The 17,872-nt window shown below is 42.0% G+C and overlaps 1 protein-coding gene across 2 annotated transcripts in view; it reads right to left on the reverse strand.

The window, feature by feature from the left end:
• SPIN1 (spindlin 1) overlaps positions 1-17,872 on the reverse strand; it is a 94,925-nt gene that overhangs the window by 76,519 nt on the left and 534 nt on the right. The window lies entirely within an intron of this gene.

Raw genomic sequence — 17,872 nt, forward strand, 5'->3', positions numbered from 1 at the left:
TCCTGATGAAGGCAACCAACCAATGTGTTTCTCTCACATTGATATTTCTCTGTCTTCCACTTTCTCTTAAAAAAATTAAAAAAAAAAATCAATGGAAAAATATCCTCAAGTAATTTAAAAAAAAAAAAAAGATAAAATTTTACTTCTAATGATACTTTTGCATTAAGGAGGAATACAATGACTTTAAGTCCTTTAATTTATTTTTAGAGAGAGGAAGAGGGAGAAGGGGAGAGAAACATTGATCTGTTGCCTCCCATCCCACAACCTGGGCATGAGCCCTGAGCACATGCCCTGAGCAGGAATCAAACCACGCACCTTTCAGTGCACAGGATGACATTCTACCCACTGAGCCACACTAGCCAGGGCAAATGGAATTATTTTAAAAAACAGAATTGACGAGAAAGGTATGTCATTCTAAGCACGTATGCACCTAATAGCATAACCTCAAAATAGATAAAGCAGAAATGACCAGAACTAAGAATATTTTTTTTTTCTTAAAAATTTTTTTTATTGATTTTTTTACAGAGAGGAAGGGAGAGAGATAGAGAGTCAGAAACATCGATGAGAGAGAAACATCGATCAGCTGCCTCCAGCACACTCCCTACTGGGGATGTGCCCGCAACCCAGGTACATGCCCTTGACCGGAATCGAACCTGGGACCCTTGAGTCCGCAGGTTGACGCTCTATCCACTGAGCCAAACCGGTTAGGGCCAGAACTAAGAATATTAATACATTTATCTTGGTAATCAATACAAGCAGCAGACCAAAAGGGGGAAAAAAAGTTTAAGGATGTGGAAGAATTTAACATGATTAGTCAAGTTGAACTAACTGACAATCGCATCTGCCCTGGCCAGGGACCTCAACTGGTTAGAGCCTCACCCTGATATGCCAAGGTTGCGTATCTGATCCCCATTCAGGGCATATACAAAAATCAACCAATGAAATGCATAAATAAGTGGAACAACACCCAGGCCAGTGTGGCTCAGGTGGTTAGAGCATTGTCCCATGCACCAAAAGGTTGCCAGTTTGATCCCTGGTCATCTATGTGTTTCTCTCTCGCACCAATGTTCCTCTCTCTCTCTTTCTCTCCACCCCCCCCCCAAAAACCTAAATAAATGGAACAACAAAGCCCTCTCTCTCTCTTTCAAATCAATCAATAAAAATAATAATAAGACACTACTGCATCCACATTCTTTCCAAGGATACACAGGACATTTACAAAAATTGATCATCTCTTTGGTCATAGCTTCAAAAAATATCATGACCTTTAATTAAACAGTGTTCTGGTCACAATGGAATTTAGAAAGCAATAAAAAAACAAACAGGCAGACACGAGAGGATTCTTAGAGCAGCAAAGCTATTCTGTATTTTACTATAATGGTGAGTACACACTATGTATTTGTAAAAACCCATTGAATATACACACCTAAAGTGAACCCTAATGTAAACCATGGATTTGGGATAATAATGATGTGTCAATGCAGGTTCACTGATTGTAAAAAATGTATAATGTGGTGCAGGACAGGGGAGGCTGTGCCTGTGTGGGGTCAGGGAGTACAGGAAAACTTACACTTTTTATTCAATTTTGTTGAGACCCTAAAACTGCTCTGAAACATAAAGTCTTAAATTACTTTTAAGGTTTATCTAAGTTAATAAGTATACAATGGTTACAAACAACCCCAGAAATTTCAGTTACTTGAAACAAATTCCCACTCCCTTCTTCCCCTGTTCTCCCCGGTGCCGGAAGCCGGTCCATCCTTGCTGCTTGACACAGTCGCTGCAGGAAAGAAACATCTGCACAGCATATGTTTCAAGGGACCTGGCGTATATAGCATACTGTTCTTAATATGTTTGCTCCCCTTAGCGCTGTGTGTTTTAACCAAGGTCACCTCTCCGAGAAAGGTTGTTTCCCCAGGTAGGAATTTTTCCCTGAAGTCAGGGAGGGGATGAAACTCCTTAACTAAGTGCCAGGCAGGTAGTTAATCACTACAAAGAATCATGCTTAAGCTACATAATCTTTACTCCCTGGAATGGAGATAAGAAACGCCCTAACCTTTGTAATAGAAATTGACAGGATTAAAATCAACTGGGATAAATACGGATGTAACAAGACAATAAACAGCAGAACCTCTCTGGAGATCCAGACCAGAACTTGGCTGGAGATCCTGGCTAGGCTGCTGATCAACTGAACGCTGTCTCCGTGTCATTCCTTTTTCGCTGACTCCGTCTACGCCTTTGGGAACCCCTGGACCTGCTGGGGTTGGACCCCGGCACCCCGGCCCTCCTCTTTTCTCCACCAGTCCTTCCTCTCTCCTCCCTCCGCTCTTGGTCAAAGACCCGCACTGCAGGAAGCTCCATCACTGGCAGGAGGAAGATGTGGCAAATCTCACTATTGCTCCTAGAAGTTTGTGTGACAAGTCTTTTCTGCTCACGTCACACTGGCTAAGACAAATCACATGGCCACACTCAATTTAGGAGGCAGGAACCAGAGTAAGATTCTACTAACCACCCACTGGGATGACTAAAATTAAAAAGACTAACAATGCCAAGTATTGGTGAGGGTATGGAGGCACAATAATGTATTCACTGTAGCAGAAATTGGTATGTCTACTTTGGAAAAGTCTGGCACTATCTATGAAGACTAAACACAGGCATAATGTGACCCAGCAATTCTACACAACAGAAAAGCATGCCAGAAACATGTGCCTGAATGTTCACAGCAAGCCCAGTCCACTCACTTATGTCCCATACCAGCATGAAAGTGGAAATGAGGTGAGCCCCTTAGACCAGTGGTCGCCAACCAGTGGTCCACCAACCAATGCTAGTTTGTGAGGTCCGAAAGGTTGGCGACCGCTGCCTTAGACCACCTACCATGCGAGTTTAAGTGAATAACTCAGCTGCTCTGCTGAATCCATCACCATCCTCCCCCTAGATCAGTGGTTCTCAAACCTTCCTAATGCCACGACCCTTTAATACAGTTCCTCATGTTGTGGTGACCCCCAATTTCATTGTTACAAATTGAACATAATTAAAGCATAGTGATTAATCACAAAAACAATATGTAATTATATATGTGTTTTCCGATGGTCTTAGGCGACCCCTCTGAAAGGGTCATTCGACCCCCAAAGGGGTCACAATCCACAAGTTGAGAACCGCTGCCCTAGACCATGCATCCCTTACACACACTTTCTAGTAGGAGAGATGCTAAAGCAAGATACGGGGATACCTCTGACCCAACTTTGGCTGAAGGACTCCTCAGTGGCCTTGCTTAAACTCAGAACTGTACTGTAGCCCTAGCTGATTTGGCTCAGTGGATAGAGCATCATCCTACGGACTGAAGGGTCCTGGGTTCGATTCCAGTCAAGGGCACATGCCCAAGTTACGGGCTCGATCCCCAGTGTGGGGAGTGCAGGAGGCAGTTGATAGATGATTCTGTCTCATCACTGATGTTTCAATCTTTCTCTCCCTTCCTCTCTGAAATAAATAAAAAAATAAAAAGAACTGCACTGTGGTCATAAGACTTTTCCCACCAGACATTCTCTCCATCCCTTCCTCCTACACATGCATCAAACCTGGCCTCAAGCCCTAGCTGGTTTTGCTCAGTGGATAAGTGCATCGGCCTGGGGACTGAAGGGTCCTGGGTTCAATTCATGTCAAGGGCACATGTCCGGTTTTCGGGCTTGATCCCCAGTAGGGGTCATGCAGGAGGCAGCCAATCAATGGTTCTTTGATGTTTCTATCTCTCTCTCCCTCTCCCTCTCCCTTCCTCTCTGAAATCAATAAATTAAAAAAAAAAAAAAAAAAAAAAAAGGCTGGCCTCACCTCCCTCAATACAGCTAGATCTAATCCCAACTTGCCATCTTTTTGTTTTAGGGGGACCTGAACTAACAGTCTCAACCTGGAAACAAGCTAATACTTAACAGGAGAATGAGTACCCATGAGTAATATGTGAATAAATCATACATGAATAGAGAGACGACAACTGTGACCACATGAATAAAATGCATGATGAAATTAGTGGTAGTTCCACAGATGGTGTGTCACACACCATAAATGTGCCATTACGTCTGTACTTACAATATTTTTCATTTTTGAACATGAAAAAAAATACAGGACTGAGGTCAACAGTCCCCAACCCAAAAGTGAATTTACTATGTTAACTCAAATTAAGAAGCTATTTGAAGCTAAAGTGTTACTTTCTTACACAGAGCCCTCCTCCCCCTTTCTCCATCAGTCCCACCCCCAAGAGGTAACCACTGGTAAGACTCCTACGAATCTAATAAAATACTGTTGTGCAAATATTTAAAGCATACTACAAGTACACGAACATCTTAAAACACACATATGCATGCATACAAGACAATATACAGTGCTATACAACTTGCTTCTCATACTAAATGTTGTTTTTGATGCAGTGTAGTGAATTTAGAATGGGTATAAAGATCATTTATTTTAAGCTGTTAACCCCAATACTCTCAAACATGCATATTTGCATATTTGTACAAATGCATCTATACAATCAATTCCTAGTAGTGGAATTGCTAGGCCAAATAGAGTATGTGCATTTTAAATTAAGAATATATAGTGAAGTCACTTTCCAAAAATGTTCTACCAAATGATAGTCCCACCAATGACATGAATTATTTAAAGACCATGTAGTGCCCTGGCCTGGTGGCTCAGTTGGTTGAAGCATCATCCCATACACTAAAGGCTGCAGATTTGATTCTCAGTCAGGGCACATACCTAGCTAGGTTGCAGGTTAGATCCCTAGTTGGGGTGCATACAGGACACAATGAATTGGTGTCGTTCTCTCATTGATGTTTCTCTTTCTCTCTTCCTCTCTCTCTAAAATCAATAAACATACCCTTGGTTGAGGATTAAAAACATTAAAATTAAAAATAAGCCGAAATCGGTTTGGCTCAGTGGATAGAGCGTCAACCTGCGGACTGAAAGGTCCCAGGTTCGATTCCGGTCAAGGGCATGTACCTGGGTTGCTGGCACATCCCCAGTAGGAGATGTGCAGGAGGCAGCTGACCTATGTTTCTCTCTCATCAATGTTTCTAACTCTCTATCTCTCTCCCTTCCTCTCTGTTAAAATATCAATAAAATATATTTAAAAAATAAATAAATAAATAAAACCCGGCTGATGTAGATTGAGCGTCGTTCCATGTACCAAGAGATCACCAGTTTGATTCCAGGTCAGGGCAAAGCCCAGGTATCAGGCTAGGTCCCTGGTAGTGGGTGATGCTTCTCGCTCATCAATGTTTCTATCTCTATCTCTAAAATCAACAAAAACATATTTAAAAAATAATAATAAATGCCATGGCCCTGGATGGTGTGGCTCAGTTGGTGGGACACTGTCCCATGTACTGAAAGATTGCCAGTTTGATTCCTGATCAGACCACATGCCCGTGAGCTCAATCTCTGGTAGGGGTCATGCAGATGTTTCTTCTCTGTCCCCCCCTCTCCTTTTCTCTCTCTCTAAAAATCAATAAAAATACTTAAAGAAATAAAGGCCATGTATTTTAGGTGAACCTTACTTCATCAATAATATTCCAAAAATTGTGAAAAATAATTACAAATGGGAAGTATATGAGATTACACTTATTTTTTTACTGTGTCAATTTAAAGGAAAACTTTAAACAACACCAGAGTAAACAAGAAAATTACCAAGTTGTAACCCATAGATTAATTCTAAATAAAAAAGTGACCTGCCACCCTAGGATCCAACTATCCCCACTGCACTTACCTTCAGCAGTTCAGTCCAGCTAATTCCCGCTGTGATTTCTGCCCTACAGAAAACAGTGACCAGTGCTCTCAAGAAAACTCAGCTCTGGCCATGGACAGTGTGGCTCAGTTGGTTGGACACGATTCAGTGCACAAAAATGTTGCTGATTTGCTTCTAGTCAGGGCACATGCCCAGATTGTGGGCTCGATCCCCAATAGGGTGCATGCAGGAGGCAACCAATCAATATTTTGTTCTCACATCAATGTTTCTCTCTCTAAAAAAGAAAATCAATCAAAATATTAAAAAAAAAAAAAAAAGAATACTGGCCCTAACCAGTTTGGCTCAGTGGATAGAGTGTCAGCCTGCGGATTGAAGGGTCCCGGATTCAATTCTGGTCAAGGGCATGTACCTTGATTGCGGGCACATCCCCAGTAGGGAGTGTGCATGAGGCAGCTGATCGAAGCTTCTCTCTCATCAGTGTTTCTAACTCTCTATCCCTCTCCCTCTCCCTCCCTCTCTCTAAAAAATCAGTAATATATATTAAAAAAAAAAAAATACTGGACTCCCCTCACAAATGTCTCATAGCTGTGGGATAAGGCATGAGCACTGAATCGCCCAGGGTGGGCAAGCAGGTCTTTCATGACAAATCCACTCCAACACTCCAGTCTCCCTAAATTTATGAACCCTTCCTCTATGGTACACCAAGGTAGTTCTAGCAGCTCAACTTTGCTTAATTAGCACAGGTTACATTTTGAGAGGTTTCAGGAGCAACAGGGGACCTTTATAACCCCTCAAACTACAACACTGAATGCAGAATCTCTGCTTATAGGCCCATATCAATAAATTCAGTCTAACCCAACTTTAACTCCTTCCACCATTATCCTACATCCTTAACATTCATTCCCAAACATATTCTCCAGGTTCCTAACTATATAGTGGCAAACCAGACACCCTTTTAGAAGGTAGCACACCTCCTGGGTCATATTTTGCAACTCACCTTTTTTTCCTCAAACCTTTATTGTTGGGTATTACAGATGTCCCCCTTATTACTCCCAATGCCCTCCTTCACCTGGTTCGTGCCCCACCCCAGGCCCTCACCACCCTATTGTCTGTGTCCATAGGTAATGCATATATGCATGTAAGATCTTTGGCTAATCTCTTCCCCATCCCCGCTTCCCTCTGAGATTCATCAGTCTACTCCATGTTTCCATACCTGATTCTATTTTATTCACCAGTTTATTTATCATGTAATACAGGTTTGATGGTGATGAATTCCTTTAGCTTTTTCTTGTCTGTGAAGCTCTTTATCTGATAGCTTTGCTGGGTAGAGTAATCTTGGTTGTAGGTTCCTGCTTTTCATCACTTTAAATATTTCTTGCCACTCCTTTCTGGCATGCATAGTTTCAGTTGAGAAATCAACTGACAGTCATATGAGTGCTCCTTTGTAGGTAACTAACTGCTTTTCTCTTGCTGCTTTTAAGATTCTCTGTCTTTAATCCATGGCATTTTAATTATGATGTGTCTTGGTATGGGCCTCTTTGGGTTCCTCTTGTTTGGGACTCTGCACTTCCTGGACTTACAAGAAAGTTTTCTGTCATTATTTCTTCAAATAGGTTTTCAGTATCTTACTCTCTCTCTTCTCATTCTGGCACCCCCATGATGCTAATGTTGACACGCTTAAAGTTGTCCCAGAAGCTCCTTACACTATCTTCATATTTTTTTATTTTTTGCTCTTCCGGTTGGGTGTTTTCTGCTTCCTCATTCCAAATCATTGATTTGATTCTCAGAATCCTCAGAATCCCTGTAAATAATTCTTAATTTCAGTTAGTGTGTGCTTAATTTCTGACTGATCCCTTTTCACGTCTTTGATGTTCTCACTAAGGTTCTTGAAATTCTCACTAAGATACTTCAAAGTCTCACTAAGTCCCTTGAAGGTCTCATGAGTAACGGTGTAACAATGGTTCTGTACCCAGTAGTTTGCTTGCTTCTATTTCTTTCATTTGACATGTTTATCTCTGCATTTTGGATGCTTCCCTGTGTTTGTTTCTATGTATTAGGTAGAGCAGCCTTATCCATTAGGTATCCTGTAGGATCCAGTGGCTCAGCCTCTAGGTGTGCCCCTGTGTGGGCTGTGTGCACAGTCTTGTTGTAGTTGAGCCTTGATTGCTGTTGGTACCACCAGGAGGAATTGACCTCCAGGCCAATTGGCTGTGAGGGCCAACTGGGACTACAGTGGGAGAGCAGCTGTGCAAGAGACACTCTTATGGATCAGGACTTGGTTCAGTGGGGCTTTGGTGCTCACCTAGTCTGCCCCTTGAGTGTGTCACTTGTGGATGTGTAGAGCTGTAATCTAGTATGGTCTGAAGCTGTCCACCGGGTGTACTGGCTCTGGTGACTCCCAGGAGGTGGTCAGCCACTGCCTAGGGCCACCCAAAGGAGCTACAGAAAGGTCAGCAGATGGCTGCTTCTTGTATTGGGCTTGTGAAGTGCCCAGGCAAAGTCCAGCTATAAAGTAAGGCAGACTGGTGCTAGCGTCAGGTCTTGGACCTTTTATTGATAGGTTTGGGGCACACTGACGCCAACTGCTGCTTGTTTGAGAGATATTAGCAAAGTCTGAAGCCTGAGTCAGGGCAGGCCATTCATATGGGAAAGTTCCTGTAAACAGCTTGAGTGAAGCTGCATATTGGATGGGGCAGGTTCTGAGGGAATCACTAGGGTAGAGAGACAAGTGTGAGCCAGGCTGATAGAAACTTGGACATGGCTGCCAGTCAGCTCTGCAATGACCCCTGTGAGGCTCCCCATCTGGGAGAAAGCCACCCTGAGTCCTACTCAGATGTCATACAGTCCAGTTCCTCTCCATACATCCCTGGGTTCCCCAAAAGCTGCCTAGAGCTGGAACTCAGAGGGATCGAGTCCTAGTAAGTTCGTGGACCAGCCCTTTAAGAGGAACACCTGGGCCTCCAACAGCCTCCGTGTCACTCAGCCACAATCCCCACTGGTTTTTACAGCCCAGAGTTATAGGGACTTCTCTTCCCAGCTCTGGAACCCTGGGCTGGGGCTCTGGTGTGGGGCTGGGACCTCTTGCCCCTCAGGGGGGCTTTGTAACAGAGATATCCCTCCTGATTAAAATATGGCACACATGGGTGTTGTACCAGCCCATTCTGAACCTCCACACCTCCTACCAGTCTTGATGTACTTTCTTCTTTACTTCTCTAGTTGTAGGATTTCCATTCAGCCAGCTTTCAGGTGATTCTGAATGATGTTTCTTTTGTATTTTAGTAGTAATTTTGATGTGGTTGTGGGAGGTGGTGAGTACTGCCATTTACTTACCATCTTCATCCTCCACTGCACCTCACACTTTGAAATCTGCTTGTACTATCCTAGGAGAGGCCAATTACAGGTTTTTCAGGGAATGGAGATTAAGTTCCTCAGACACCAAATGTAAAGACTTGCTATTGGCAAAGGTAGTCCAGCAGAATTTAGGGTTTCAAGGTCTCCAGGTTAATCAGAATCTGACCATATGCTCTTAATTCAATTTTCAGGATCCCATTCCTTACTAATCAATGCTTTCACTTACAAATTGGGAGTTCAATTTGTACTTTTAGGGCAGACACAGACAGACACTTTATGTAGAACCTGAGTTGGGAATTTAAAACCCGAACTCATCATTTTGCTTTGTAATGTTTTAACTTAGCTGAATCACATTCCCCAGAATTTCCTCTCCTGTTTATTTCTGGTTTGGGCAGGCCACAAGAGAGAGTCTTGTGCAGCAGGCAGAGGGAACAAGGCAACGGGACACCCACTGATCTTCCAATTGACCTCACTGATTCAAGGCATGATTGGGCCTGCATCAGCTGCAGCACCTGCTTGTACCTTCCCTTCCCTGAGCTCCTCTGCTTCCTGGGCCAAGTGTGTGTAGTTAGCTCCATGAAAAGGGTCCAGCTCTTGTAGGTCACCCACACAACCAAGGTCACAGACAACAGAACTAACACAGCTTTCAATCTGGCCTGCTGTGACCTCTAGCTTGTTCAAATTCTCTTCCCCACTACACATCCATCTTCCATTCCCAAATGCTTGCTCTGTGAACATCAAAGTCCAGCATCAGCCATATAGATAACAGCCTTATTGCCTATAAGCTGCTCCGTCAGCTCCTACACCTTGTTAACTTGGGTCCCTAATAACCACCGATTGAGAGACCTCTGTGCAGAAGACCAGACATAAACACACAGCCTCCACCTTCTCTTGGACAATGCTAGTTACTGTCCAACGGATTTGAGCACTCACAAACCAGGCATTGAGCAAAGTAGTATAAAGTAATTATGAGCAAAAACAGGAACAGTCTCTGCTTTCATTAACCTCAGCCTTTTTTGGAAAATAAAAATTCGCCCTAGCTGGTTTGGTTCAATGGATAGAGCGTTGGCCTGCAGACTGAAGGGTTCCAGTCAAGGGCACATGGGTGGGCTCAATCCCCAGTAGGGGTTGTGCAGAAGGCAGCCAATCAATGATTCTGTCTCATCACTGATGTTTCTATCTCCCTCTCCCTTACTCTCTGAAATCAATAAATCTACACTAAGAAAAGAGAAACATGCAAATTGACCATCCCTCCGCTATGCCCACCAGCCAATCAGAGCGAGTATGCAAATTAACCCAACAAAGATGGCAGTTAATTTGCATACACAGGCGCGGAGCAAAGACTAAAGACAGCGTAGAAGGAAGCCAAGCTCTACAGAAGGGAGAGAAGCGGCGGAGAAGGGAGGGAGCCAAGGCAGCGGAGCCAGGAGCAGAGGTGAGGCAGCGAAGAAGGGAGCGAAGCCCGCCTCCCGCCCCTAAGGGCTCCTGGACTGTGAGAGGGGGCAGGCCGGGCTGAGTGGCCACCCCTCCAGTGCATGAATTTTCATGCCCCAGGCCTCCATGATACATATAAAAGAAAAGAAAAATTCATAAATTAGGTAAACCAATGTAGCACTATAAATTTGATAAGCATCAGGGAGAATAACAACGTCTCTAATAGGAGACTAGACTTCCTCCTATTGGTCAAAAAAATCTTCAGCAAATGGATGGCTGTTTTAGTGGGTATGAGGGTTTCCTGGACTATTGTCTCTACCTTTATTGGACAAATGTACAAACTCACACAGAAAAACTTCATGCAAAAGCTATATTTGAGATAAGCTCTAAAGACTAGGAATAATGAAACAAGGACAGAAAGCATTCCAGGCAAAGGAAAAGAACGAGTGCCACACTCCCTGGTGGAGATGATGGGCACAGGAACTAGCAGGACTAGCATGGCTACAGCTAGAAAAGCAAGGGGAGATGTAGTGCGCAGTGAGGCAGAAGTCCCAAAGTCCTTGAGGCCATGTGATGTAGTTCTGTCTTTAAAGCAATAGGAAGCCACTGAGAGTTTTAAGTAAAAGGGTGACATAATGAGATGGTTTTTTTTTAAATATAATTTTTGACATTACCAGAATTACAAACATATTGATTGACTTATTACCCCAAAATCAATCTTAAAGCTATTCTTGCACAAATACAAAACAATATATCCACAAAGTATTCACTAAAGCGAAATAATATAAACAACCCAACTGTTCATCATTAGGAGACAAACTACAAGCACAAAAGAAAAAAAAAGAGCTCATATGAAGTCATCTCCAGAATATATTAAGTAAAAAGGAAGAAACAGTGAACACAGAGTTCTAGAAAGGAAGAGAAATAAAAAATACATGTATAAACATATTTGCAAAAACCAGAAACTAATAAAAATGGGGCGGGGGGGAACAGGTACAAAGGACAGGAATGGGAAGCTGTAAACATATCTTTGTAATACAGCTTTAACTTCTAAACCACATAAAAGTTTACATACTAAATACATTACCTAAATTAAAACAATCCTTAAATGTTAAGAATTTCATGCAAATAAACCAAATAATCAAATCAGTAACATAATCAGAGAAAATATTTTTAAATGATTTTGTAATTCAGAATGTCAACTATACATCCTTATGTGGATAAGTTTTAGGAACAAAAATAACTAATAAAATATAAACCTACAATCATTTTTATTAGTGTTTTCAAACTACTATATTTATATTGTAGGGAAAAGAAAAATAACTAATATTGCTAAAAATGTAAATTTTTCAATGGTATGAAAAGGAAATATCCATAAAATCAAAATGTATCTATCTCAAGTCTGTCCAGTGAAAACAGGGGCATCCCAGTAGCAATCAGGACGCATACCACTAGGTTCTGGTACCTAAATTCCACTCCAGATAAAAGAGGTTAAATGAATCGGCTGATAGCACTTTATCTGGTCAGTGTTTCTGGCTGTATTGGGTTTATTTGTGAGACTGGTGTAACAATAAAGTGAAATCTTCCCCTCTGAAAAAATAAAAAAGAACCAGCTAACAGGTACTGGGCAGGAAAAACACAAAACGTGTCTCAGACACCTTGTGTCAGGAGCAAGAAACAGTTCAAAGATGAATGGAGCTGCATCAGGAAAACTAACACCACCAGACCCAAGTTAAGACAAACTGAAGAAAAAGAGTGATTACTACTTGGTTAAACGCACTGGATCCACACACAAAAACAAGTGCTACAGTGATGCTCAAAAGATAAAGAGCAAAAAGAAACACAACCAACTAACCCAGTGGATCTCAACCTTGGGTGCACATTAGAATCACCTGGGAATCTTTTTAAAATCCTGATTTCTGGGCCTCATCCTCCGGAAATTCTGTTTCTTTGTTATGGGGTGGGGCCACAACATTAGTAACAAAGAAACAGAATTTCCAGAGGATGAGGCCCAGAAATCAGGATTTTAAAAAGATTCCCAGGTGATTCTAATGTGCACCCAAGGTTGAGAACCACTGAACTAACCCATACGCAGTCAAAAGGATAGTTATCACTTCTGTCAGGATATACAGACAGATATAAAGATCATATATACAACATATAGACCAGGGGTGGGCAACCTTTTTGTGAGTGCATGCCAAAACCAGCAAAATCTCTGACTCAAAATTCTTCTGCATGCCACCCTAATTTTTTGAGACCATGTTATGCCTACTTGATATCTCTTAAGGTGTACGTATGTGAAGAACCTTGAAGAAATAATAAAATTCATTCGAGCGACAAAAACACAGTATATGATGATGAAAAATACATTTATTTTTTAATGTATACATGTACACTGATAGTCCGACAGAAAACTTTATGACTCCGTTTGATGTTATCAGTGGGACTTTCGCTGCTGCATCACTGATGACAGAGATTTTTACATCAGGTTTATATTTCATGACCTTCAGAGATATGCACGAGCTACTACTTTCATCCATCAGGCTACTCCTATTATGAGACTTAACAAAATTCATCACTGAGAACAAAGATTCACAAGCGTATGTGGATGAAACCAAAACACTGGTTGGATCTAGGAAGGCAGGGAGAGTTAAGGCAGAGGCATAGAAATTGCTCTTCCCCTCTCTTGTCAATCCATGTCTATGGTCTTTAAGATAACTTGTTATGTAAAATTATTTATTTATCTAAGATGCACCTACACTGACTGAATTTATCTGAAAAATAAAAAAGTCGATATTAAGAAAAAAAAATTGTAAATGGAAGATTTTAAGAGAGGGTTTCGCGTGCCAGCAGAAGTTACTGGCGTGCCATGTTTGGCACGCCTGCCAGGGGTTGCCCACCCCTGATATAGACCATTTACAAACATATAGATTATTTTTGGACAGATCAAGAAATTAAACCTAAGTTATAAGAATATAACTATAAGCAAAGTGATCAACTTACTATAAACAAATGTAATGTTTTTTTTAAGTTGCTTTGCCTTTTAAAGACACTATTGCAACTTGAAAACATCTAAAATGGAATAAAATGCTTTACTAGTCTTTTCATTTTCACTCTCAACACTTTGATAAAATCATACCCATATTTTATCCAACATCTGGATAAAGTAATACCCCCAAACATCAACACATTTGACAGTCTAGTGATTCCAGACCAATTCCTCCTGTGTCAAATGACTTCATCGGCCGTCCCCAATCGGCCAGACTCTGGAGACAAGATATCCTACACTCCAAGTCCTCCTCTCCGCCTTCATGTTGTTCAATGCCTGTCCATGGTTTCCCCCACCTACAGGATAAACACCAACTGCCTTATCGTGATATGTGTAATTATTTAAAATCTGGCCCCAAATTCATTCCTAGAAACACGGGCTGTCCCAAACTACGGGTGGCATCAGCAGGGGTGAACATCATCATCATGATCAATACCCATATGGCACTTACTATCCAAGAGCCACTCCACTGAAATGTACACTTGAAGTAGGTGTCCCATCCCATTCTACAAATAAACATAACATCCAAAGGAGTAAAAGATAATGAGGGCCATGTTTTGGCTGGGATTCAAACCTAGGATTGTCTCAAAACTTTCTTCATGCCTTTTCTCCTGCTATCCCTTCCATCCATCCTCTCCTACTCTGTATTCTGTAGAAGCATCACCTTCTCTTTCACAATACCCTCTGCATAAAATGTTCTCATTATATACAGGTGTATCTTCCCTACAAACTGTTAAGGTCTCTAAGGGCACAACTTTATTATGACCATACATAACTTGTTCTGGAAAAGATTTTAGGGGAAGGAAGTCAACAATGTTTGGCTTCAGCTGCTTTTTTTTCAGGAATTGTAAACACTACAGTCTATTTATTTATTTATTTTTTAACACTACAGTTTATTTAATTTAATTCTCATAAAAGTTTATAGATGAGGAATCAGAAGTTCAAAAAGGAAAGGTGAGCCCTGGTCAGGTAGCTCAGTTGGTTAGAGCATAGTATCAACACAAATTTTATTCCTCAACAAAGGTTGGGGGTTCAATGCCCAGTCAGGGCACATACAAAAAGCACCCAATGAATGTATAAATAAGTAGAACAAATCAATGTCTAAATCTATCCTTAAAATCAATAAGCAAAAATAAATTTTTTTTTTAAAAAGGGCTACATGATGAATTAGCTATGTGACTTTGGACCAATGGGGCTGGATTTCAACCCAACTCTTCTGAGTTGAAAGGTCATTCTAACTCTATGTCCAACTCCAAAGCGCATCTCCTTTTCACAATAACATAATGTCTTCCAAACTGAACAAAATACTTGGACAAAATAATTGATTCCCATCTCCCAATTTATTCTTATTCAGAGAGAGAAGAAAGAAAACATTTAATTAAGCATCGAATAAGCATAAGGAAATATTTACATGAATATATATTAACTGCTTTCTCAGCAGTTAAAATCCTAACAGCTAAACCAAAGAAATACCAAACTGCATTATTTTTAATCTCTAAAATAATCCACATTAGTAACTTCAGAAACAACAGGATCTTTCTCATGTATTTCTAACATACTAAGGGGAAAAAAGTTAATTAAGGAATGCAGCCAGAAGTTGTAACTGTGCAATCAGGTACGTAATCCAATAGTGAAAACACTGTAATTAAATTTCTTGTAGGTAAGACTTCAAATAATTCATTTCTCATCAATACAGTAAGAGCCAAATCTGATGCAAAGGCACACACAAACATCAACCTCTCACTTCAAAATTAAAGGAAAGGCAACATTATCTAAAATACACTGTAAGGACCCCTATGACCATTACCTAGATTTCAAGGGCATTAATAGATATTACACTAAAAACAAAACAAAAAGAGATCTGAGGCCAAATATGGAAAACACTATTGCACTATTTCTCACAGCCCAAATGTAAAAATGTGAATTGTGACCCTAGAACAGTGGTTCTCAACCTTCTGGTCCTTTAAATACAGTTCCTCATGCTGTGACCATCCATAAAATTATTTTCATTGCTACTTCATAACTGTAATGTTGCTACTGTTATGAATCGTAATGTAAATATCTGATATACAGGATAGTCTTAGGCGACCCCTGTGAAAGGGTCATTCGACCGCCAAAGGGTTCGCGACCCACAGGTTAAGAACCGCTGCCCTAGAATGAAAGGGATAGCATTGTTTCCCAAACTTAGGTGACCAAGGAACCTTTTGTCTATCCTGTAACAGCTCCTAGAACTACAGATGCTCCTAAAGTTACAATGGGTTATATCCCAATGAATCCACTGTAAGTTGAAAATATCGTAAGTCGAAAGTGCATTCAATACACCTAACCTACATCATGGCTTAGCCTAGCCCTAGCCTACCTGAAATGTGCACAGAACACTTACATTAGCCTACAGGAGGCCAATTATTTTTTTAGTATATTTTTATTGTTTTCAGAGAGGAAGGGAGAGGAAGAGAGAAACAGAAACATCAATGATGAGAGAGAATCATTGATCGGCTGCCTCCTGCACACCCCCTGCTGGGGATCAGCCTGCAACCCATGCATGTGCCCTGGACCCCAAACGAACCTGGGACCCTTCAGTCCACAGGCTGACGCTGGATCCACTGAGCCAAATTATCTTGAGCTTCATCTTTCTCACCAGAAACCGGACACACAGATGGACACATACATGTTTTATAGACATGATGGAATGCAAAAACCCAAAATAATATTCCAAAACTATGCCAACATAGTTCACTGTAGAGTATTGATGTGATCAGGTGCCTGTCTGGGAGCTGCGGCTCACTAGCCCAGAACTCAAAATTCAAAATTTGAAATACGGTTTCTATTGAACAGGAATTGCTTTCACGTCATTGTAAAATCAAAAAATCATAAATTGGGAACAATCTGTACAGTCACAAAGAATTCACCTTAAGTAACACTGCTTCGGATAGTCCAGAACTAAGTAAATACTGTATTCTGAACTGGTAATTAAAGGTATGGTTAGAAACAGTACTAGGGAAATTCTCGGGATCATCAAAAGTCTTTTTTAAAAATCCTAAATTGAACGTAAATTGATGACCAGAGACACTCTTTCCTTATCCACTTCACAATATTTTAACAGTTACTATTTCTCTACTCAAAATATTAGAAATAAAAAAATTCTATTTTATTCCTCACAAGAAACTGATGCCTACTATTGATAATTCTGGCATTTTGTGCAACCTTTACATATATTATCAGCCCGATAATAAACGTTCTGTAAATTAGTAGCTACTACAATTTTTTGGCGTTTGCCCATTAACTAGAAGGAAGTTGGGGGTCTCATTTCACTTAAGCCCCATCTGTAATTTCGCAACCAAAGTTCATAACCTCTTAAGAGTGTTCACAAACTCCATCTGTCCTAGTATTCATCCCCAAGTATAGGTTTAATTTTCACTTCCTAACAAAGCTATGTAGAAAACAATTACTGTGTTCTCCCTTTACAACGCTTCTTCCAGAAAATTCCAGCAGAAGTTATATAGGTTATAACCATACCTAGAGGTATGTCTACTCAAGTCACATTAAGCAATGAAAGCCTTTAAAACAGTGAAATGTTTATCTCGAGTTGCTTTGTGACGTATACGTAAAATCATCCGCACTCGCCACTTCAACACGCAGGAAAAACCCTCTCCAAAACCCGGAATCCGAACCCCAAATCAAAGAAAGCAAATTGGCACAAAACAGCTGCAGAAACAGATCCGGGATGCCCACGTCCAGGCATCACCGCGGAGACCGTCACTAAATCCCGGTCTCGTTACAGAAAAAGGGGTCGCCCCCTCCCCCCCGGAGGGGCAGGCGGACCCGAACCCACGGCGCTGCGCAGTGTCCGCGTCACGGGAGACTTCCCCAAACGCTGCGGAATGCGCTCAAGGTCATCGCGAGGAGGTGTCGGCGGGTGCGAGTGCACCGACCTCGCCCGCCTCCCGTCCCGCGCCAGGCGCCGAGGGCGCGGGATGCCGCGCGGGAAGCGGGGCGGTGGGCGTCACGGGAAGCCCGGAGCAGCCGCCTTCTCCGCCAGGCCCACCGCCGAGACCCGCGGACCGCGCCGGGCTGCAGGTTACCACCCGCAGAACCTCCTCCCAGCCCCTCCCTTCCCCGGGGCCCCGCGGGGTCCCACCGCGTCCACGCGTCGCCAGGGATCCCGCCCCGCCCAGCCCCGGGCCCCGCAGGCCGGCCCCGCCCCGCCCCTCCACGCCCCACATCTTTCCCCCCTTCCCCACATCCTCTCCTCCCTCCCCTTCCTCTCCCGCCCGCCCCCCAAGACCCAGGGGACTCGTACCTTCCCCCTT

The sequence above is a fragment of the Myotis daubentonii genome, chromosome 11, assembly GCF_963259705.1.
Source record: "Myotis daubentonii chromosome 11, mMyoDau2.1, whole genome shotgun sequence".
Taxonomy (NCBI): domain Eukaryota; kingdom Metazoa; phylum Chordata; class Mammalia; order Chiroptera; family Vespertilionidae; genus Myotis; species Myotis daubentonii.